The sequence below is a fragment of the Bactrocera latifrons genome, unplaced genomic scaffold (assembly GCF_001853355.1).
Source record: "Bactrocera latifrons isolate USDA-ARS-PBARC rearing strain unplaced genomic scaffold, ASM185335v1 scaffold_77, whole genome shotgun sequence".
Lineage (NCBI taxonomy): Eukaryota > Metazoa > Arthropoda > Insecta > Diptera > Tephritidae > Bactrocera > Bactrocera latifrons.
In genome coordinates, this window is record NW_017537456.1 from 591,132 (window position 1) to 616,693 (window position 25,562).

At 39.2% G+C, this 25,562-nt stretch overlaps 1 long non-coding RNA gene across 1 annotated transcript in view; it reads right to left on the bottom strand.

The window, feature by feature from the left end:
* Window positions 1-25,562, bottom strand: part of LOC108976495 — a 147,068-nt gene that overhangs the window by 27,699 nt on the left and 93,807 nt on the right. The gene's annotated exons all lie outside the window — the stretch shown is intronic.

The window sequence follows — 25,562 nt, forward strand, 5'->3', positions numbered from 1 at the left end:
TATCATACTTCAGTCTGAGTTCCTGCGAACGGCGCCGAATCGACTCTTCACAATCTTCGTACACTCTCAACTATGGCTTCTGTAGTTTCTTCACTGAGTGCTGGACGTAGTCTATCTCCATTCCGCTTTGTTGCTCTTTATTCAATACTTTATAAATATTGTTACAATGATCGGATTTAGTTCAAATATGCTGTTTCATTCGACGATATCTTTCCATCTAGACGGCAACTTCATAATACCCCGCTCGTAGAAGCCCCCCTCTTTATTTGCGAAGAACTGGGACAGCCACTTTTCACAAGCCTCTTTTGAGTTCAAGTTTTCACCAACAAAGGCGTTCGCCATGGACAGGAACAGGTGGTAATTATTTAGCGTTACGTCCGGGCTATATTGTGGTTGCGATAATACCTGCCATCCGAGTTCCTGTAGCTTCTAACGAGTCATCAACGAAGTGTGTGGTCTGGCGTTGTGCTGACGGAACACTACACCCAAGCAGTCCAGTTGTTCGCAGTAGATGGTAGAATTAAGCGTCTGGCCATATGCGAGCAGCTCATAGTGGTTGATTCCCTTCAAATTCCACCAAACACATAGCAATAACTTCCTGGCCGTCAATGCCGGCTTGGCCACTGTTTGGGATGTTTCACCGGCCTTTGATCACGACCATTTTTGCTTGATATTGTCGTATGTGATAAATTTTTCGTAGCCAGTTACCATCCGCTTCAAAAATGGGTTGAGTTCGTTCCGTTTCAGCAGCATATTGCAAGCGTTGATTCGTTCCAGAAGGTTTCAAATCATGCGGCTCCAAAACATCAAGCGTTTTTGTTTATCCAGCCTTCTGCAGATGGTTTAAAATGGTTTGGTGACTAATTTCCAACTTTTAGGTGATGTCACGAGATACCACATACCGGACTAACTCGATGTTTTCCATGATTTGATTTGATTTCATGATTCCTGGTCACAGGTCTTCCGACGGTTAGCGTATCCATGGTGTCGTTTTCACACGCTCTGAATCGTCGTTCCTTTAACGAAGGAATATTTAGAAAAAAGCGCGAATTTCGGCGTTAGTGAACTCCATGTTTACACGTTCCTAACTGTTGAACGCAATATCCAAACTAACCATGCATGGCGTCGTTTTGTAGGTTATGTCAAGACAAGATACGATCTCTGCAGCTATATAAAGCCGCGAAATTCAAAAGACAAAAAGGTGGAGATATTTGACAACCAAATATTAACCAGTAAAGCATGCTGGGTCTCAAGGTGGGTGATGATGTTGCGAATAGTATGCTCAGTAGGCCGATTACATTGACCAAAAGTTGAGCGAAGCGCGCGAAACACGTTCTTTACAGAACATGAATGTTCGTAATAAAGTTGAACGATTTCTACATCTTGTCATTTCTTGGCGAAATGCTAAAAAATACTAAACAAAAATAAACTGACATTTTGACACGACACACGAGTGATCTGTCAAAAAAGCTATTGAAGAAAGCTCCTCTGCTTGGATCACCCGTTATATTTGACTAACTTTTAACTCATTTAAAGATTACTCTTACCAGTAAGAGTAAATAATAACACCGGATTTATCTTTAACTTTGCTGTTCGTAGCTTTGTTTCATAAGCAGGATTCAATATTGTAACTAACTTAACTTTGCTTAAGGATTTGCTCTAATTCTCTTGTTTTGAAAAGTCTCGCTTTAATTATATGGTGTTTCTTAAACATTTCTTTCTATTATATTTTTTGTTGTATACCCTTATTTATTTAGTTTACTAGACGTAGAGCACAGTCCATCCTGCCGCCCTTCCCATCTGCAGTCGCAGCAGTTTGCTAAGTTCGAGCTTGTTAGTGTCTGTTTGTTCATTTCACTCATTCATTTGTGTTGCCGTCAAGTGACACTTGTGCGTTTATTTTCTACAGCAATGCAATTTTTTCCGTCGCCTCCACTTTTTAAGAGTTTCGCAGTTTCTTGTTTTAACAATTCCTCTCATGGTTCTCGTAGTGCATGCATTGCTCGACTGCGCATTTAAATGATGACTGCTTCGTTTTCTATGTCCTTCTTTATTTGTCTCTGGTGTTGCTGCTGCTGCTCTTTAATTTGGTTGCATATGGCCGATTGTGTGTACGAAAGTATATATAACGGTATAGATGGCCGCATAAAGTGTGGAAAATATATGAGCCAAGCCCCTAATGGGCCAAGTCTTATTACAAAAGCTCTGGCTCCGGGGAACTTTGCGACTGTCACCTGTTCTTTTCAACTTTCTGCACTGCCGGCTACCCTCCCCCCGCCCCCGCAACGTACAGCAATTGCTACCCACTCACTGCTTTCCGCCTATTATTCGCCACCACCGCCTGCCTTAGGCTACGCTGTCGGAAGTGTGAAGCTGAAATTGAGCAACTAAAAGTGCCTACTTTGGCGAACACTTCCCTTTTCTCCCCTTTTCTTATGCTTTGTTCTCTATACGTGAAGGTGGGTGTGTGTGTGTGTTTGTGTGCGCTGCTCGCTCTTCCTCTTCCTCATACTTGCGCGAAAATGCTTATGTTCCTGCTTATGCTTCTGCATTTGTCAGCGGCTCCGCTGCTCTTTGGTCTGCCTGGTGCTGGTCCTGGTCGTCGACTAGCTGCTCATCGTCTTCCTTTTCCTTTTCCGTTTCCGTTGGCTATGTGTCGCTTTAATGCGCTTTTGCACGGCTGGCGGCACTAGTTGTTTGCTTGTTGTTATTGTCATTTTGTTGCCTATTGTTGTTGTTTCTGTTGCTGTTGCTAAATGTGTTGCTGTTGGTCGTGTTATTCAACGTTGCAATTTTAATGCTTCACACGCACAGCAGGACACGCATACCGTTCCACACACATTCACTTCCTTTGTATTGCCATTTACGTATACCCGACAGCTGAGACTCGTGGTGTTTGCTTAAATATTACTGATCCAACGTGAGCCGCAATTGGATTTTTGGATGTAAAGCGGAAAGTGGTTGGCATCGGGTTTGAACAAACGAAGTTTATCGTATGTCGCCGATCAGGGCTTTCTTGTATAAACTAGGGTTTTTTTTGGAGCGAAGATAGTTAAGAAACCACCGAGTATTGGTCCTCACACCACTTTGTCTGGTCTTCACAGAGCTAAAACAAGATTGAAGGTTGCAGCCATGAAGTAAGCTGCGTTCGCTTCTTGTTTGAAGATAAAAGGTTACGAACTCAAACAATGAGGTCATGGTCACACCCCGGTTAACCACTCAATAATTTCATTATCTTTTTGTTTATATAATTCTTCTAGGAGAAGAACCTCTATAAGACTACGGTGTAAGAAAAATACTTAAAAGCTAAGCTCGACCTAGACAAACAAGCAAAAAAAGAAAATGTCGTCAGTACGAGGTTCACGTAAAGGTCCTGAAGTGGTTAGACCAAATATCTCTCAGAGTTATCAATAAGAATAATGCTATGAACTTGGAGTTTAACAAATTACTCAATTAAATGTAATATTATTGACATTTATAGACTCCACTGCAGGATGGAGTCATATGTAGCTCACGTTCTCTGATTGCCATTCACTTGGGAATGACCAGAAACGATCGTTTCACATATGACTCAAGCCGCTCAAGACTTCCGGTCTTAAACCAAGTATTCTCTGGGTAGTCCAAAAACATCCGTTTGAAGCTAGAAGGCGAACCATTTCGCCATTCTCCCAAGGATTGTGTGCTGGGGTACAAAACTCTACCAATGAATAATAGAAAACAGCCACGAAAAGCTGCTTTTGACCACACGAAAAAGAGCTGCCTTTATGCCGCTATGTCTGAAAAGTATCCCGCAAAACTAAGACAGTTGTGTAAACTGATGATGAGCAATACGAAAAACTTCGTCATGAATGAAAATGATCCCTCAGAGCCACTCAATACCAAACGAGGTATCCGACAAGGCGACTTGGTGCGACTTATTCAATCTACTCTTGAAGGAAATAATTCGAGCTGCAGAACTGAATAGAAAAGGTAGCATGTTTTATAAGAGGGTACAACTGCTGGCGTAAGATGATGATATAGATATCATTGGCCTCAACACGCGCTCCGTTAGCTCTGCTTTCTCCATAAAGGATAAGGAGGTGAAGAAAATGGGTCTGTTAACGTACGAGGGCAAGACGAAATCTCTCCTGATAGTCTTATCTGCGAAGTCGTAAATAATTTCGTTCATCTTAGAATCAATATTAATACCAAAAAACCATGTCAGTCTCGAATCCAACCCAAACTGAGTAGACAATTGATAATTAAAGCCCTCTTCCGAAGAAAAGACACCAAACTCACTAAGTCACTCATAATTTCCGTTCTGCCATATGGTGGCGAGGCACGGATGACGACAATATCTGATGAGTCGACGTTACGAGTTTTTGAGAGAAATATTCTGCGAAAGATTTATGGTCATTTGAGCATTAGGCACGGTGAATATCGCAATCGATGGAACGATGATGAACGCTGGCCAGATCATGTCGTCCGAATGCGAAGCAAAAGAAGAAGAAGACCTCTGCGTCTGCCCGTTCGTTATCATTTCACGACGCATCTCTAAGAAATTCGGCGTAAAGTATTATACAAAGCATTATAAAATTTTACGAATATATTGTTCAGTTCGGACCACTAGTATCTAAATAAACCTTTCAAATCAGAAACGAGATATTTTTATATCTTTTTATACTACAAAAAGTGCAGCTTCGAAGGGAATTATATCTTCATTGCGGTCGGGTTTTCCTTGTTTCAACTGGGATGTCAACCTGGCAGTTACGCGCTAAAGTCGCTTAAATAGAGTTAGGGAAAACAAAAATTTTATAAAAACAAACCGTAATTAAAAAACAACTAGATCGAAACTAGTTCATCAAAAGTGAGTTGTATAACCAGTTGCATAAATTAACATAAACAGTAATTTTATTTAAAAAATCCGTAATTAAGCGATACACGTAAACTACTTTTAATGTAACTAGTTCGAAACTAATTCATAAAAGGTGAGTTGCATAACCAGTTGTATCACTTAATACAAACAAAATTCCTCTTATGTGTTAACATTTATCCAAATTATATATGTATTTGCAAAGCTGCATGCCACTATGTATACATTTCCATATACACATAGTATGGATGTGTGTGCGTGAATGTGCAGGTGTGCAGCGACAGTAACATGCTGTTATGCATTTGCATTTCTTTCATTGCATTCCTTGTTGCGAAATTGTATGGAAAAAAGCATTCACTTGTTTTTGCAAATGTTTCCACACACGTCTGTGAATGTGTGCGTGTGTGTATGTGTTTGTATGAGTGCATGTGCATTTCATGTGTGCACTCGTTGTATTATGCATTTGTATGTGAAGAGGTCGGAATTAATTTTGCAACATTTTAAATTGGGCGCAATTAATTGCAAAATTACTTCACACACATACACACACACAAACACTTACCTTTATATGTAAACACGCCCTCGACGTTGTAAGTGCATTCAAACGCTTGAGCTTTTCACGTTATTCACTTGCGTTCGCCTGTTTGTATGTGTGAGCGTGTGTGCGCTTTTGTTATGCTGAGTGTTGCACTTGCCATTTGTCTTTGCGCCTAAGTGCGCCAAACACGTGTGTGTGTGTGTGTGTGTGTGCGTGAGTGCTCTTGTATGAGTGAGTGCGCTTTTCATGCCCATAAATTTTCGCATGAAAAATGCAGAATTCCAGCTGTTTAGGTGCAAGTGCCACAATACACAACATACAAAAAACAACAAAAATAAATAGCAACAATAAAAGTTTAAATAAATGTAAATTTTTAGATAAAACATCACAACCGTAAATAATGCATTTAATAAATGAGTAGAAACCTTTGAAAATCCCGTTTTCTCATTAATAAAAATATTTCATTTGATTGGCAACCACGTCCCAAAATTAAGGGGTGGAGATTGTATGTATATACCAGGTTCGTCCATCCCAATAAAAGATTTCAACTAAAGCTTTTATTTGCGTTGAGGGATTAATGGACAGCAGAATTTCACCAGCCTTAACCCTTAGTTGCCCAAGGTGAGAAAAAATTGGTGTTTCTAACTTATTTTTCAATATTATCATTCAGCTGAGAGTTTAAACATTTTTATTTACATATTAATGCCGTGATATTCGGCGAAACAGTTCGTTTTTCATTGCAGCGTAAAAATATACCGTATTGTGGGCTTTTCGAATGCATTTTGGACTGAATCTTTTTAAGGCCACATCGCACATCTTCCTCGACTTTCAACAAATATTGGTCAATGTACTCCCAAGTTACCTAATCGAGAATCAGTTGCAATCGAAGCACCCTTATAACAACGTTTTTTGCTTGACTTTATTGGCACCAATATTCTTTTGCGACATTCGGTCTTGAGCAATGGATCATACATACATACATATATTCAAACGGAGTGATCTTTTCATGTGTTTGGCGGTATACAACATAAGCATTAATGAACGTTGTTTACAAAAAAATGAATGTATTTTCGATCCCTTCTCCCGAGTTTTTAGTTTGCTCAGTGCCGTGAAAATTCTTCTACTTCTTTACTGGCATAGACACCGCTATAATCAGGTTCGTCTGCACCTTATCTCTCCAACCGAGTGGAGGTCTGCCTCTCCCTCTGCTTCCCCCGGAGCGCTGGAGTGTTTTCTTCTATTCGGACAACACGACCAAGCCAGCGTAGCCGCTGTCTTTTAATTCGCTGACCTCGTATGTCCATGGCATTGCATATCACCATCGAGTGCGATATTCGGCGTGGCCAATGCACAAAGGACCATAAATCTTTCGCAGAACCTTTCACTCGAAAACACGTAACGCTGACTCATCAGATGTTATCATCGTCCATGCCTTTGCACCATATAGCAGGATGGGAATAATGCGTGACTCATGGAGTTTGGTTTTTGTTCGTCGAGACAGGATTTTATTTCTAAGTTGCCTAGACAGTCCTAAGTAGTACCTGTTGGCAAGAGTTATTTTGGCATGGATTTCCAGGCAGTGGCCTGGAAACACCTGGTGGTGTTGATACTGGTTCCAAGATAGATGAAATTATCTACGACTTCAAAGTTCTGACTATCAATAGTGATGCGAGAGCCAAGTCGTGAGTGCGACAACTGTTTGTTTGATGAAAGGAGATATTTCGCCTTGCCCCCTTGCCCAGTCTGGAGAAAGCAGAACTAACCGCGGCATAAAGGCAGCTCCCTCTCGTGCTGTCAAAAGCAGCTTTGAAATCGACGAAGAGGTGGTGTGGTAATCCATTGGACTCCGCCGTTTTGTTATTCTTCAGATGGGTAATTACTATTCGAATATCGAATCGGGGTTGTTTTCTCCTAGCGTTATACTTTCACTGCCATTAAGCAGGCTGAAGAAATATTCCCTCCACAATTTAAGTATACTATGGGCATCGGTGACTAGATCCTTGGATTCTACAAGAGTACGCTCCGGTCTTGAAACCTTCTGTTAGCCGCCGAATCTTTTCGTAAAATTTTCGAGCATTACCCCTGTCGGCCAGCTTATCAAGCTCTTTATACTCATGCATTTCGGCCCCTTCTTTTTTGGTCTGCAAATACGTCTCACTTCCCTCTTCTACGCTCGGTATCTATCCCATCCCGCACGTGTTGTGATCGATCGTAACGTTGCGCGGTAGGCAGTCTGTTTTCGATTTTCCGAAACCCAATGGTCTCGGTTGTAGCTGTACGTAAGGAGCTTGAAATGCCGTCCCTTATAGCAAGTTGTTGACTAGTGCTCAAAGAGAGCAGGATAGCAAGTCGAGTAAAAATTTTTTGGGCGGTTTGTTGACGTCGAACTTTGCTTGTGTGTGATGTCGTGCGTTTTTTCTACGCACGTCTAAAACACAGGAGACGTGTCTTCCGTCTATCATAATATGATCGATCTGGAGGGTGGCTTCTCGATCCGCAGACAGTCAGGTAGCTTGATGCAGTTTCTTATGCTGGAATGTAGTACTACACATAACCATATTTTGGGCCCGGCGAAGTCGATCAGCTTCAAACCATTTAGGGTTGTTTCGTTGTGGAAGCAGAATTTACCGACTGTTATGCCAAAGATACCTTCTTTGCCCACCCTGCCGTTAAAGTCGCCAAGCACGATTTTGACATCGTGGCGGGGGCAGCTCTCATAAGTGCTTTCCAAGCACTCATAAAAAGCATCTTTGGTCACATCGTCCTTCTCTTCCGTCAGGGCGTGGGCGCAAATCAGCGATATGCTGAAGAATGCCGTTTTGATGCAGATTGTGGCTAGACTTTCATACACCGGAGTGAATGACAGTACTCGGCGACGGAGTCTCTTTCCTACCATGAATACCACACCTAATTTGCGCTCCTTTATGTACGACACAAGAACCTACTCGCCTCAGTCTTTGTCCCGTTTAACGCTCTGTGAATGGGATGTTTCGCTTCCTCACTTAAGCTCGTCATCAACCGGGTGTTCTTTGTCTAACCAGACGATACTTGGTCTAAGACTGGAAGTCGTGAGCTGTTTGGGCCATATGTAAAATAATAGTTTCACATAAGAAATTACTCCATTCGTTGTTGATCGTGGATCAAATTCGCTTGACTGGCAGTCCTTTTTCATTTTCTCTAGTAGTTCCACATGCAAACACTTTCTGAATTTGAACAAATTACATTCAAAATACACATACATGTTCTTGCACCACTCGTCTTCTGTGAGGGACCAAAAAACTCTCTCCCACAGACCAAATCCCTCGTACTTTGCTTTCATAGTTTCGTCTTTTCCTTGGTACATTTAGTACTTTTTAATATAGCCATTTTGATCCGACAAACACCACAATTTAGAACCACGCCTAATTGGTTTTATGGGGTAATATTGTTTGATGAAGCTTCTGCCCTTGAGCGCTTGTTTAGAGCATCAATCAGCGCGAATTTGCAATAGCTATTTTCCGGGATTTTTGAATTATCATTTACATGTTAAAATTTTAGTATTGAATAGAATCTGTTACGGGACATTGTCTTAGATGTTACGGGTCTTCACTCGTACTTCAGTAATGCCACCAACTTAGAAGTTGATGGTAACCCCAGAAAAATTGTATCTGTTTCCCCCTTGAGGGTCCTTAATCCAAAATTATTGTTACTCAGTTCTGTCAGCATTGAAAATTGATTTTTTCACTGAATAAACAATTTTCCCTACACTTGGAAATTTGTTAGGGGAGTGAACAACAATTTATGGTCCCTTCCCTTGTCACAGCGTTCCGTATAGCTCCAGCACTCTAACCTCAACTTTCTGCTATGGTTCCATATATCTATTTTACCGCTTCTTCCATTGAGACTGAAACGAACATATCCATATTGCATAAATATCTCTCATGTTTGCAGTGTATAATTACAGAAGAATCCTAAAAAAATTGCTCCAAAAGTTTTGTATAATTACGAGCTGAAATCATGGAAGTACTCAGAGTATTTTCATGTTTAGGTCCAAATATGCATACATCGAGTGTTTAAGAGGAACTGAGAGAGAGTGATGGGAGAGAGAGGGAGCGGGAAGGATATAGAGAGTGAGCGTTGATGAGGGAGCAGGAGGTAGAGAGAGAGAGAGAGATTAAGGATATCTGGGGCGTCATTTGACTCACTGGTTAGAGTTTGGAGGCGGCTTAGAAGACTCTCTGTGCTTATATAATGAACAACGTAGATGAAGCTTGCCGTGAGGTTCATAGGAGCCAGAAGCAAACATCGGATACCCTATAAAGTATATATATCTATGATTGTTGTAACGTTCTGAGTCGATTAAGCCATGTCTGTCTGTCTGTCTGTTTTTATATACACGAAGTAGTCCTTTAGTTTCTGAGATATAGATATGAAATTTTGCAAATGCTCTTTTCTCACTGCTCATTTGTCTGAAACGCCGATATCCGATATATAGCATATAGCTGCCAAACAAACTGAGCGATCAAAGTTAATATTTGTAATATCATTTTTTTTGTTATTTATGAAGGGCAGTATAGTTTTGGTGCAATCTTAGTTAACCCTTTTTCTTATTTTATATATGTAGCTTGAAATAATTATCAAAATTTTTGAATTTACAACAATACAACAGTTAAATCGAGGAATAAAATTTGTAATAAATATTTTTTTTGCAATCATTTTTCCCTGTTCTGTGTCCTTAAACATCCTCTCGCCATATATTGAGCTCTTTTATTCACCAATTTTTACTGATTCACACGGCAGCAGCCATAAACTCTAATCATTTTATAATTAATTTGCGGCTCAAAATGATTTGCTGCAGGCGAAAAATTGCACATTAAACAAACATAAAGTGAACAACAAGCAGAACAAAAACAATAAAAATCATATAAAAAATTTATAACACTTATAAATAATAAATTTGACAAAGCGGCTGGCGGTTAGATGGAAGCAGCTGGCAAAAAAAGCAGCTGCTGCGACGAGCCATTTTGCCGACATGGAAGCGTTTGCGGCTGCTGCCTGCTGTCGCTGCTGCTGTGGCTGCCGTTGCACGCAATTGTCGTAAATTGTAAATTATTTAAATGCGTACATATGTATGCACAGGCATATGCAAATACCCATACACACCAGTGCCCACTTGCATGAAGACACACATGTTACTCATACGTCATGTCCGCCGGTAATATTTTCCATGTGCACTCACACGTATGTATGAAGCGATGTTCGCTACATGCAGACATACAAAGATTTATTTTATTTTATTTTTGTACAATTTCTTTGTTTTCACATTCGCCTCACTCGTAGCGTTCTGCACTATTATTTTAAAGTGACATTTCAATATTTAAAGTGCTTACCAACACATAGCCACTCGGCAGCCTATTTGCATAAACATGTGTATATATGTAAACATGCCTTTGCGTGTGTATGTGTAATGTTCATATGTGCGTATTGTTTTTCACCTCTTTTGTTGTTGATTGAATTGCGTAGCGTATTCGCCTTGAGCGTTTTAAAGAAAATTTCCACTTCAGCGAGGAGCGGAGGGAGAGAGACCGAGTATTACTACGCAGTGACACCAGAATCTGGCATAAGCAAACACAACTGGATTTGTTTAACATAAGAAAATATTGCAATATGAAAGAGGATTATAAATTTAATAGAATAGTTTTGCTTTTATTCACACTAGTAAACAAATATGTTTAAGGAGCAAAGGATGCGGGTATTTGGCAAGACAGACAGGGAGAAAGTCATTTGAAGGATATATGAATACTATATGTAGATTATATGCATTAGGTAAGGTCTGATTGGTATGTAATATAGAATGTGGAAAATTGAAACATAGAACGGTAGATAGGGAGGGAAAGGATGTGTATAATGAATCGTCTCTCTTTCACTCTTTTTCTCGTAAAAACACATAAGTTGAAGGACGAACCTCATCGGCATCTATGGTGCACAGAGGACCACCCCAATGGCACTCAATGTCTTTCTATATGTTCTACCTGTAGACATATCTTGTGCTTGACGTCGAAGGCGCTATTAGATTTAAGGAAACTGGGTATACGAGTAGCCTGCGATAGGGCCACACTGAAATTGTTCACTAATTCGATTGCATTCCCCCCTGCGAGAGACTTTTCGGAGGTATGAAGCCGAAGAGGTCAAGTGAGGATTTTCACGGATAGATCGAATTGTAAAGAGAGAAAGTCTTGGATTCTCCTTCAACTATGGTTTTAGACTATCAAACCACTCTAGCGTTTTTCAAGTGCAGCTCAATTAAGCCCTTCTCCGTGGTACTTATTAATGAAATCATCTACAGCTCGCGAAGAACCTTATATTATCTGTAGTGTTAAGATATCCAACGAACACTTTGTAGAGTCAAGCTGGTAGGTTCACGAACATCATACATATCGGCATCGGTCGACTCTTACAACACTACGGCATATAATCAGCTGTTCGAGTGATTTTTTATTATCTTCGAATTGGGGTCACAGGTATTTAAGCTATTTTCGCAATATCCCTCAATAAATAGATCTAAATATTATTTTATCCCACACAAAATTATTGAAAGCTTCTGCTGTTAAACCCTTTTTTCAGGCAACTAGTGACAAGGAATCATGCAAACTGTTATACAAAATCTGTGTTGCAAAATGCCGAAGTACTTCAAACTTTCATGAAAAGCAACTTCTTTGAATATAAGAAACTTAAAATCGAATCGACATCGAATCATTCAGTCTTTTTTGGTGAAATTTAAACTCTGCGGAATATATTTTCTTGTGACAGGAATGTTCATTTTTGAAGGTTTTTCTCTAGATCGCAGTTGTGTTCGGTTTGTTGAAGTTGTTTCCCAGATTTTCTTATCCCTTGTGAGAAAGGTTGTGATCGGGGTTGTTGCCCCTTGCAGAGCAATTACAAAGCTGACTCTACTTTTCCTTTGCTGCATAACATGGATGACAGCACATTCGCACAACAACACTCTAAGTTTCGGATTCTCGAATGTTTTCGCAAAACTGTTCCTGCAGACGCTTGTGTGACAGAGACAAAAATGATTACTTTCTTCTTCCGATATAATGGCAATACTATTCTTCAAGCTCTCTTCCAATCTGTGTTGTCACTGTCAAACGGTCGGCGTTAATTATTCCTATATGGTATGTTGTAKGACGTCAAAGCACCCACATTTGATCGATTTAATGGGACGCCATATTTCGCTGCTCAATTACAAATATGTTACGTAATACATATTAGCTACAAAAGCATTTGTGGACTTCATCAAAAGTGACAATAAACTTATTTTCTCGTTATCTTGTTAGACTTGACAGCGCTGCGTATTCACCTTGGTAATTCTAACGGCCTTAAGCGCAACTTTGATAATTCGCCTGCGCAAAATTCGCGGAAAGGAAATTCCAATGCAAATTAATTATAAGCTTTATGACACATTTCGAAACTTAAATTACTTTTCTTTCGCACTTCATAAGAAATTAGCCGCCAACAGATACATTGTGTGTTGCGCCTTGTCGATTGGCGCAATGGGAAAATTTACTTTGAGAATTTAATAGACATATTTAAAATGTAAGCAAATCTTTAAAGCCACCACAATATGCCGTCACGGTCGAAGGAGTGAGAGAGCGTGGGTCAGGCGAGTGGCTGCCAGCTGCTCTCATGTTTACTTTGTGTGTACGATGGCAATGACAGTCGTGAATGTGAGATGCCTATGTGTCTCGGGAGGGAATGTGTAAGTACATTAGTGATTGAGTAAGCGGCGGGGATCAGTTGCCTGTGGCATGCGGTGCAGTGTGTGAATGAGATTGTGGCGCTGGTTGCGGTGCACGTGAAACGTTCGCTGAAGTTTTCGGCGCTTGTGGTGACTGAGCCACTACTGCTTTTGATGCGACCACGCCGCTGACGTTACGAATGGAGATGGAGATGGAGGTTTTCCTGCTGATTTTGGCTGCTACTGCTTCTGAGTTTAATTAGCCTGCGGCTTGGCAACGACTCAATCGACTGCCGCAATGCCACAACGTACCGTTCGCCTCTCGGCATTTTGCTCAGATGCAAAGGTACAAATAAGTTCAACAGCTGCTAGCAGCTAGTTATAGACTTTGTGTGTGTGTGTGGCGGTGCGGAGAAGTAAGTTCGCGTACAAGTATATTTGGGCCGTGGTCTAAAACAATTACGCAGCACATTTTTATGCGCCAAAGTTGAGGCTATGCGGCCGTGACGCCGTCTGTGAATTTTTCTTCTGCAATGTTTCGTGGCAGGTGGCAACCACTACCGTAACTTTCGCCTGCTTTAAACGCCAACATCTTCACCTCGTTTCAACTTTCTATAATTTTGTTGTTTCACATGGGTATTGAGGTAAGACAGTAAGTTGTCTTAGTTCTTTATTTTCCATTTCTCCTTAGACACAAGTTAATAACTTTTTATTCAGCTGTGTTGGAAAATTTATTGGCCAAAGGTAAGTTTCACGTTTGAGATGTGGGCGTCGTGTAGCATCCGGCAGCATATCGCTTTGGCAAGCGCTTGCCCCTAAGCGATTGACCTCCTTATTATCTGCGTCAGTTTTGGGTTAGAGTTCGGTGATTAGTGTTGGCTTACCTTCTCCCGGAGCGATGGTAGTGACAGCGTATGTTGGACATTGTAGAACTTGGGTGAAGGTTAGTTATTACACAACCCAATAGTAGTAATATATTTAATCAATCTAAATTGAGCCGATGCTAACTAAAGAAAGGTGTTGAGTGCAGCTAGGATTCGAGTTCGTATTGTATACAAACGTGATCTTCCTGTTAAACGTCTTTGCGGTCTAATTCACTTCAAGGAAGGAGCAGAACTAAATCCACGAATATTTCCTGTCATTAAATAAACAGTCGTCGCACTTGAAAAGAAAAGCCAAACACAATATCCGTCCTGCTATATGGTGCAGAGGCATGGACGATGACAATATGTAATGAGTCGACGTTATGAGTTTTCCAGAGAAGGGTTCTGCGGAAGCTTTATGGTTTTGCGCATGGCCACGAGCACTGCAGTCGATGGAACGTTGGACGGTACGATATATACGACGACAATGACATAGTTCAGCTAATTAAAAGACAGTGGATTCGCTCGCTAGGTCTTGTCGTCCGTATGGACTCCAGCACTCCAGCTCTGAAAGTATTCCACGCAGTAGCCGCCGGGGGAAGAGAAAAAGAAAGATTTCCATTCCTTTAGAAAGACTAGATGGAGAACGATCTGGCTACGCATGGGATCTCCAAATGCCGGTAAACAGCGAAAAGGAAGAACGAGTGCCCCAGTCGTTTAAGGAAGAAGAATAAGTCACGGCGAATTTTGCTTCTGTTACATTATAATATGGAGTTGAATTCCCAGTCGGTGACTAAACGTAAATTGGTTTGAATTGTGGGCAAAGTAGACATAATAGCCTTAAAATAGGAAGCCTTTCAGATATCAGCCAGCGCACTTATGGTATCTTAACTCCTTGTCTCTAGTTGGTTATGTAGAGATAATTTGTAGGTAAAAACTGGATCCCAGTTCAGATGAGGGTATACAAAGTTATATATATGGCTTGCTTCTGGAAGCTTTTCCAAAAACCGGGTCTTTCTCAGACCAGGCAATATATATATACTTTAATTGTATTACAATAATATATTCAAAACATATTTCGCAAGAAAGAAGAGTGAGTCAAAGCGGAACCTCCGCCTTTTACTCATATTATGGTCAACTTGCATTGATCAAAAGCTCTAGTTCACTCAGCACTCAATTTAGTTAGTAAACTCTAATTGATCTCATATTTAGTACTTTCCTGCTCCATTGTTTCTGGTAAGCGTATCGTGTATATTTTTCCCGCTAAATTCAAAAATAGTTTCGCTATGTTTCGTGCTAAATTGGACAAGCGACCGAGAAACAGAGATCCATGATAAATTAAAGCCATCGTTTTCATTCGCTTCCTTTAGGGAAGAATGGACCTATTGGTTTTGTGAATTCCAAAATCGAAATATATCTATTCACCGACGAATTAAAGAGTGAAAGAGGAACAAGACCGGGCTGCTTGTGTAGCAATTTATACGTATGTAGAAAGTAGCTTTAAACTAAATGACTACAATTTGTTTTTTCTGACCGAAATAGTGGGAATAAAAGAAGGTACAAATTTGGCTCCTGTTTTAATCAACAAGTCTATAAACCTTGTAGTGGACAGCTAAGCCACAATAAAGTTTGTTTGAAGTAATGGGCCCTAGAGGAAGATCTCAGTGTTCCAAGGCACTGGTAATGCAGGCAATCATAACAAAAAGTTACTTTAGGGTAGTGATAGTGGTAGACATACCAAAAAACTTCCACTTCGAGGTAGAAGGGTATATTGTTGCGGTTATCACAGGACACCTTCCCTTCCCTTAAAAGCCCACCTCCAGAAAATTGCAATAGTTGATTCGGCAGAATGCAGAGTATGTGTGGAAGATGATGAAACTCATGTGATTCTTCGAATTCAGAATAATCTGCAACATTCCTAGACAAGATATTCATCTACTCGTGTAGCCGATTCGGAGTTCTACTATAACTATGTAGTAATGGTTACTCCTCAGAGATGGTATATGCCCACTGATTGGCTGCAAATTCTGCTTTAAATTAAGAAGTAAAGCAAAATAGCTTAAAACTAAATTCGCTCTGCTACATAGATACTATGGACCATAAGAGATGCGGGGGTGATTCTATCATTGACACCATCGGCATGACACCTAATTCACGTCTCCTTGCGAGGTCGCAGGTGTTAAGCAGCATTCACGCTGTGTGGAAATAAAAAGGGCAAATTGGCTGCGGAAATTTTCTAGGCATACACCTACACACACACACACACGCGTACGGATATACAAAGCAGCTGACTAATGACACCGTTGAATTTAAAGAAAATGCTGTGCGCAGGAAATGAGCGAAATGTAAAATGACAAGATGAAAACGAAGATAAAAAAATATTGCAACTAAATAACGAATTAACTTGCTCTTCTTTATCCACCATCTCTTCTGCCCACAGCCAATGCAGCTGATGGGAAATGGTGCAAAGGCGATTGCCTGATAACTTGATGCAAAGGACCGTTGGCTTAGCAGGTGTTGTTGGTTGTCTCTTCACACCGATGGTGCGAAATGTGGGCGAAAATTCGATCGGTTTTATTGTGTGCGCTGAAATAGCAGTAAATATAACAATTAATCAAATTGTAGTCCGTTTTTTGGGCTGACATCTAATTTGACAAGATTTCGAAATGCATTTAATTGAATAATGGTTGCCAATTGACAAGCGGATGAACATGAAAATCGCGGTTAATTCGCATACTTTTTATGTTAAAATATTTTTAGAGGTAGGAGGGCTTTTTATTTTTCACCAAAAAATCTTAAACTCACAACAACTAAAGTTTCTTTACAAATCTTAGTAAGTCTCGATAGCCGCTGCACCAATACCAAATACTTATAGTATCAGTTGGAGCTTAACCTTATGCTCTGTAGAGATGGTTACCAATGTCGAAGACAGTATAAAAATATATATATAAACAAGTAAGGAAGGGCTAAGTTCGGGTGTCACCGAACATTTTATACTCTCGCATGATAAAGTGATAATCGAGATTTCAGGCGTGGTTGTGAACCGATTTCACCCATATTTGGTACATGTCGTCACGGTGTTAAGAAACTATTATATACCGAATTTCATTGAAATCGGTGGAGTACTTCCTGAGATATGGTTTTGGTCCATAAGTGGGCGACGCCACCCCCATTTTCAATTTTTAAAAAAGCCTGGATGCAGCTTCCTTCTGACATTTCTTCCGTAAAATTTAGTGTTTCTGACGTTTTTTGTTAGTCGGTTAACGCACTTTTAGTGATTTTCAACAYAACCTTTGTATGGGAGGTGGGCGTGGTTATTATCCGATTTCTTCCATTTTTAAACTGTATATGGAAATGCCTAAAAGAAACGACTCTATATAGTTTGGTTGACATAGCTATAGTAGTTTTCGAGATATGTACAAAAAAGTTAGTAGGGGSCKGGRCCACGTTCACTTTTCCAAAAAAATTACGTGCAAATATGCCCATCCCTAATGCGATCCTTTGTGCAAAATTTTGAATATTTTATTTTATTTTTGAATATCTTTATTTATGGCTTAGTTATGACACTTTATAGGTTTTCGGTTTCCGCCATTTTGTGGGCGTGGCAGTGGGCCGATTTTACCCATCTTCGAACTTAACCTTCTTATGGAGCCAAGAAATACGAGCCCCAAGTTTCATCATGATATCTCAATTTTTACTCAAGTTACAGCTTGCATGGACAGACGGACAGACGGACGGACAGACAGACATCCGGATTTCAACTCTACTCGTCACCCTGATCATTTTGGTATATATAACCCTATATCTGACTCTTTTAGTTTTAGGACTTACAGACAACCGTTATGTGAACAAAACTATAATACTCTCTTTAGCAACTTTGTTGCGAGAGTATAATTATCAGCTTGATGAGCTGAGTGAAATGTCTCTTCAACTGAAAAGTTTTCCATACAAGCCCTTGATTCTGATTGTTCAGTTTATATGACAGCTATATTCTACAGTTATCCGATATCGACGATTCCGACTAATGAGCGGCTTCTTGAAGCCAAAAGGAGAGGCGCAAACGTTCGCGTATATACAGAGAGAAACGCAGTTTGAGAAGGAGAAACTGCTGGAGTGGAATTCGTTAAGTACCTTGATCGGAAGTATGCGGACCTCACTGTGTATATCGTCAACCGGAGACATTAAAGAGCATCATGTAATCGTTCGGTGTGCAGTATATAAATACGTCGAAAGCTTCATCGTCTGCCATTCTGTATGTCCAGCCGACCACATCGGTGTAGCGCAGTTTATGACTTTTCTTTGTCCAAAGTCGAACACATACCATCGATACCAATGACTGACGTCAATATCGTACAACAATCTGCGTATGAGGTGAGGGGAATTGCTTTTGGTGGTTTGAGTTATAATATATATAAGTCAAATGGTAACGGGCAGCGATGGTGATGTCTTCCATGTGCAACCTTCTATTAAATTTTCGTTAACTTAAAGTTTTGGTCGAGTGGTTTCACCTGAATGGATATACTGACGCGCCCTCAGCCAATCTACTCTACTTTTCTAATTCCAATTGTACCTATTATTTGATTACATTGTCATTATAGATATTTTATAGTCAAACTAAATTAATAAAATTTTCTGACTTTTTCTTTTTTTCGTTACAATTTTTTTTTGTATTTTCGTTAGTGTCAGTGTCAGTGATTTTGACATATCGAGTAGACAATGTGAGTTCAGTGAAGTGGAAATGTAGACATTTTTGTCGGTCAAAAGCGCAATCGCAGACATTGTAATCTCATTACGAAAGCGTTGAAAGAGCGGGTGATAGACCTGGGGGGTATAAAGACAAAAGAATATTGATCGAACGTCCGCTAAGCGTCCACGCAGCATCGTTATATTTGTGGAGAGCTGTAAGATGGAAGAACATTGTGACATTTTTTTCGTTTAATGTCTGAGAACAATAGCGGAGTTTAGTTAACTAATATTATTAAATGCAGTAGCTTCTTTGCTTAGCGTTTGCTTTTAAGTGCAAGTTACCATAGTTCTTTATATACCTTCATCTTAGTCATAAGACCGAGAAGCGAACTTAACTCCCTTTGACATCAGTGGTGCATTACGTACCATGAGGGTATTTAATGATATTCTTTATACATATGAATTGTTGCGAAGGTTGCTATTAGATTCTGGGAAAGTGAACACAGTAAGGATCACAAAGAGTGACACTCCGAAATTCTATCTCATTCTCATTTCAAATTCTATGGATCGGAAATTAAGGTTAATGTGGGAGGAAGGAGCTTCAGACTGCCAGACACCTGTAGTGTGTTTCAAGCAGAAATGGCAGCTATCAAGACAGCAGAAGTTCTCCGAAGTGCGGAAGCATTGTTCAGCAACCAGCACTTGCGCGGCTATGAAAGCATTCTGGCTCAGAGCGTAAAAGGTCCATTGAAATTCTAGCTCTTAGCAAGGTTTACATCACCGCATTGATAGGTGCCCCAACTGAACACTGTCCCACTGGCACTCACGTGACAAAGCTAAAGATTTTGGAGTACGCAGCTTGTCAAGGTTTTTGGGAGGAAAATGTGGTGGAAATATCTACATACTTTGTCCTTCACTGCCCAGCTTTCACCAGACTAAGGTTAGAGCATCTCGGCTGACATACTTTCTATGAACACAGCGAATTGGCTGGAGCAAATAGAAAACTGCCGCTATAAATAACTGGCTGACTCTAGGCGCTTTGTATATATGGGACAATCCAATTAGGATTTTTGGGGCTCGGGAAAAATCAAACTATTTACCTAGCTTAATCTAATCTACCTCAGTCCATTATGAGGTCGGAATATTACTTTCGGGTACAGCCATTCCAAAAAGTGTGCTTATGGAATCTGTCTTTAGGTTTCTTGTTGAATATATACCCTAATTTACTACTAGTTTGTTCTATAAGAAGCTTAGCATTCTAGTTAAGTAGATCAAAACTTAATCAATTAATAAAGAAATCCCTTCCACCCTCTACAGGTGCATTTCTTCAAGTATAAAATAATATAAAAAATCTTTGTGTTAATTTTGATTTTGATCGGTCATTATGTAAAAACGCGAGGTAGTTTCTCAATTTAAGAGATATTGCTCTGAAATTTCGCACATGTTCTTTTCCCTGAGAAGTTGTTCATTTCTCAGAACCGCTGACATCGGACTCATGTATCAAAAAAATTATTTACAAACTGACAGATCACTCAAGTGCTTGTATGAAAAATATTTTTACTGTCCTAAGCTACTCTATAATATCCGAAGAAACTTTAAGGATCGGACAACTACATATATGCTATAACCAACAAAAAAGTTTCAAAATAAAGTTTTTGAAAAGAAACTTCTTTATTTTTGAAGGGTATTCTAGCTTCGTTTGGGCCGCACGTCTTTTCAAGTATATATAATTAGCAGAAAATAGTAAGACTTTTTACGGAATTTTAACATTCATAAGATATTCTACAGCATCTATGTCGATCCCCTTAAGGTAATCCGTCTTGAAATAATTGTTAAAGTCAATTTCCGTAATAGCCTTCAATGCGCGAACGATGCACGTTTTCAATTGACTCAAAACGGTGTCCGCGGCGCGGTCGTGTCGGTTTGCTGAACAACCAGATGCCAAACGGAGCTAAATCAGGTGAATACAGTGGTTGCGGCACGTTATTGAGGAAAAACTCTCGAAGAATCAATGCAGTATGCGACAGTGCATTATCGCGGTACAAAAACCAGAATTGTCGGTCTCTACGAAAACGACGCACAATACTACACTAGTGTTCCTTGTTGACAGTTTGGCCGGTTGGACAGAATTTGGAGTGTACCACATCTCAACAATCGAAGAAACATGTCAACATAACCTTGATTTTTGTTATGGCTCATCTTTGCCACGATATTAGGTCGATTCAAGAATCAACGCCACAAATAATACGTTTCATGACATACTGCTAATCGAAAGCTTTGTTTCACAGTCGTTAATGTGATGCTTTTATTCCGAAAAAAGCCTCAATTCCTTTATTGTATTCACGTGTTGCTCATCAGTTGATGTTGATGGCCGTTTTGGACTTGGTTCGTCGTCAACTCGTTCTCGACCCTCATACAATAATTTGTACGAATCAAAAATATTTGCTCACGACTAACCGTTATCACCGAACAACTTTTCCAATACTCTGACCATTCTGTCACCAGATATTTGATACCGCAGGCAGAATTTATTGCAACTTTTTGTTGAATAATTTCACTCAACGTAAAAATCGCTGAATGTATTTTGTGTACTTCCGAAAGACAAGTGTATTCTTAACGCTAATGATTAAAATTATTTTTAATTTTGATGTGACACTAGACGCAGACGTCATTGACAGTCATACTAACCTAGAAAAAAGTAGTTCGACGAATGGGGTTTCACGCGAAATCTAAATTAAAAAGTCTTACATTTTTTTTTGCCAACAGTGGTATTTTGTAGGCTATTTGCAAAAAAAAAAAAAAGAAAAATATGAGAAAAATTAAAATAATTTTTTCAAAAATATAAGTAAATAAACATAGATATAAAAATAAATATGAAAACATAGAAAAATTAATTAATATTAAAGCCTACGAATCAAATATAATAAAAATAAATGCGAAAACGATCAAGGTTATTAAAATAAAACCAAATAAATTGAAATGAAATGTATAGATATATGTATACACCTTACTGCACATACATGGATGCAGATAGCAAAAACAAAAGGGAAATATACTTTTTATCTCTACAAGTATGTATGTGTAAATGTGTGCGCAAATAAAATAATATTTTGAAATGTACAAATGCAGATGTTGGGATAGTAAGTTAGATTATGTTCGCTTTCGAGAGCAGACATATGGGCTTGGAATGCTTCACTGCTCGCAAAATTCTATAAAACTACCATACACTGCCATTATTCCTATGTGTACGTACATATGCATGTACTTATATGTGTTTGCATATAAATTTGATTCATGGCAAATCTTTTTCGTAGTGCATTTTATGCACAATATTTGTATAGACAAAGTTGAAAGCCCTTAAGCTATGCAAGTTTTAGCTGGGCAATATTAAATTAAAATAGGGAAGGAACAAACATCCAGCTAAGGGAAACACAGAAGATACGAATCTGCCAACACTTATCTACATGTGTAGCTGTATACTACATTGGTTGGCTACTTACGAATTTTCGAGCATTTCCGCTTTAATTTAAAGTTTTGCTAAAAAAGAAGTGCATAGTACCAACAAGCGTGTCCCTACTTTACATATGTAGTTGGCGCGAAGAGGGAGCGAGTTCTGTAAATATGCCCATACTTTGAAGTGTTCTTATGTATGTGGATTTGTTTGGGCAAATGTAATAGACAAATGAATCTTCCACGCTAAGCTTACCGCAAATTAAAAATTATATAATATATATATGTATATATAGACTCTATCCTTAGTTAGGTAGTCTGGCCACATTTTATGGCTGGTTGGCATAGACCATAGACTTGACGTAGTCCCACAAGAAATAACGACATATACATAAGTCCAACAGCGTCAAATCACACGACCGAGACGGCCAATGGACTGGACTATTCCGTGAGATAACATGCTCACCAAACAAAGAATCTATTGTGAGATTCGTTAAAATTACAAACTTCAGGGATGCTACTCAAAATTGTTTTTTTTTAATACCTAAGTAACCGTTCTACAATCAACCGATTAAATGAATGACCTTCAGACAGCTATATAACCGCACAAGTAGTTATAACCTAGATTTCGTTCCAAACGGACGTGCTTATTCTGGAAACTCTCTATTGTTCTCGAAATTGCAAGTGGTTTTTGGTTTGCGTGAAGTGAATTCTGGAAAATGTTTTTTATGGATTCTGAACAACATGGTATTTATTTAATATTAATGATATAAAGATTAATTTAATTAATTTATTATTTTGTTTTTTTTTTTTCGGAAAAACAATGCATCATTAAAAAAACAGAAATTTTTTTTTTAATTTTTTAGAAATTAATGTTTTGGTTACAGTGTCGGGCAAGGTCGAGCTCAGAATAATTTTTCTTAGTAAACTACAGGGTTTCTACTTAAAAAAAGCGCCCTGAATTAGGTTGGTAATTTTCATAAAATGATTACTGCTTTATTTATTTTATTTAATGAAATACTGAAATCTCGCTAAATTATTATAGATGGGTAGTATAAGGGGGATCTATCGGAGCCGGTGTGAAAAGTGGACAATGGGCGGTACACTGCGCACTTTCTGTTGAAATTCCAAATCTCAGGAGCGGACTGATCGACAAAATTTGGAACGTAACATTATTTTCATATTCCATTTATTTTTTTCGCTTTCCAGTACACAAATACAAGATTAATTAATATAACGTAATGAAATTTAATAATTCCCTTAATGTAAGTCACCTTTTGACCAATAATTGTCCAAATCCAACCAAAACTGTTTAAGCCCCTAGGTACCGAACTTGTGGACCCGATACCAATAATTGACTTTTGACCGCAAATATGGTTCACTGTGTGAGATATGAAATTTAAATTCGCACATAATACTTTTCAGACAATAGTATTTCATTTTGTCAAAAATGGATTCAATCGGGTCAATAATTTCCTGAGCCCCCATATACCTAATATAAAGATTTTAGAACTTATAAGTTACTTTAAGCTGTATACATCCGCCAATATTTTGGCCCACTCATTGAAAGTTGCAGAACATGTTTATTCATAACAGTGTTTCTTTGCGCCTAAAATAGATATAATTGCGCGAAACTTGAAAATGGAGTAGGTGTGGATTCCGGCCTGACTAATAACGCATATTTTGCTTCTTGACGTAGCCATTCAGCCAGAAATGAGCCTCATCGCTGAAGATGATTTTTCCAGAAAAATCCTGATCATTTTCAAGTTGTTGGTCAGCCCAAATCACGAACATAGGATGATTCGGGTGGTTAAGCGGCTTCAGTTCTACGTCAACTTGTTCTTCTAAGGATGTAGGCCAAGATCTTTTAGCAAAATTCGCCACAACGACGTCAAAAGAGATGTCCAGCATTTGCGAATGCCGTGTGAGAGACTGATTGGGTCTTCCTCAATTGATGCGCTAGCGGCAGCAATATTCTCGACACTTCGGGCACTTCTTTGTCGCACTGTCACGCTAACATTTTCTACTGTACCTGTGGATTAAAATTTTTCCACTAGATGCTCAATTGTTGATCTGACTGGACGATTATGATGACCATAAATTTTACGTAGCGATCTTAAAATTGAGGCTGCTAACTCCGAATATCGGGAGTAAATTTTAATCATTTCGACTCGTTGTTGGATTATATATATTTCTATGATGAAATGGCAAACCTTACTGAAAAGAAATGCCAAGAGAGCGGGAAAAAATATATGGTCTATTACTGTCGCTATCGGTGTACTTTTGTAGTGTTCTTATTAAAATATCCGTTAGTTAATTCACAAAGTCTCTGAATGTGGTTTAAGTATTGACCCTACTCGAAGTTAAACCATTTAGCCTTAGTTTATGTTAAATAGACGGGTTGATCCAAAAACCACGAATCTGTCTTGGACATACATTCATTCTTTGTGTTAGCCAAAAACTACCGGAACATCATTGATTGGCGAAGCGTTTTAAACTATGTCAGGTTCACAAAAGCTTTGTCTACCGAGATATTTCAATTGCAGTCTAGCAAAACTCGCGGAATAGGTGAGAAAATGACAAAACAATTCCACCACACTTTCTTACATACAACTTCTATCGTAAACCTATTAGATAGTGGTACAAGCAGCGCATTTACAATTGTGGCGATATTGACTTTGCTAAGGACAATTAGTTCGTAGGAGCTCTCACGATTCAACTTAAGCCAGAAGGATCTCGCAGTAGCAAAAGTTTTGTTTGTTGAACAGCGCTTGCAAAGCACACTTGAGGTCCATAGGTTCAACGTAGTAGTGCAAGAAGAAATTGGAAAACTGACTCGCTTCCATTTGTGTGAAACTGGGGATGTGTAGAATTCGATTAAAAATGAAGTTGATTCCTCGAAGCTCGTTCTCTTTCAAAATTCTTAGTTAACTCATAAAGACTGTGGATCTAAGTCGTTTGGTTTGTAGCTTTGGTATTTCGGTATGCATTCCTCCTAGTTGAAATCCTTACCTTTCTTCTTTAGATTTTTATTTCGGGTGCTGATGATGTGGAGACCAGTAAAAATGCTTGCATATACTACATAATGGCATGTTAGGTGTATTTATATTATATTTAATCCGAGCAAACACACCAACACATTCGTATAAATACCAACAGTACTTAAACAGTTCTGTGCTGCTGCCTGAAAGCGCAGTTGAATTTTTAAGAGGTCAAACTTCGTGCAAGCTCTGCCACGCAGAGCTAATGCGTCACTGCTGGCGGCGTCCAAATGTAGTTGGGCGGTGCGGCAATACAAATCTGCGCCATTCAGCAATAAACATGAGCTCGTTAGGTACATATGACAACAACAACAACAACAACAACAGCAAGTATAATAGTAAAAAATAGGAAATTGTGCAACAACAATAACAACTGGCATGAGCTAAAGCGTACTGTGTGTGGGTGTGTGGCTGC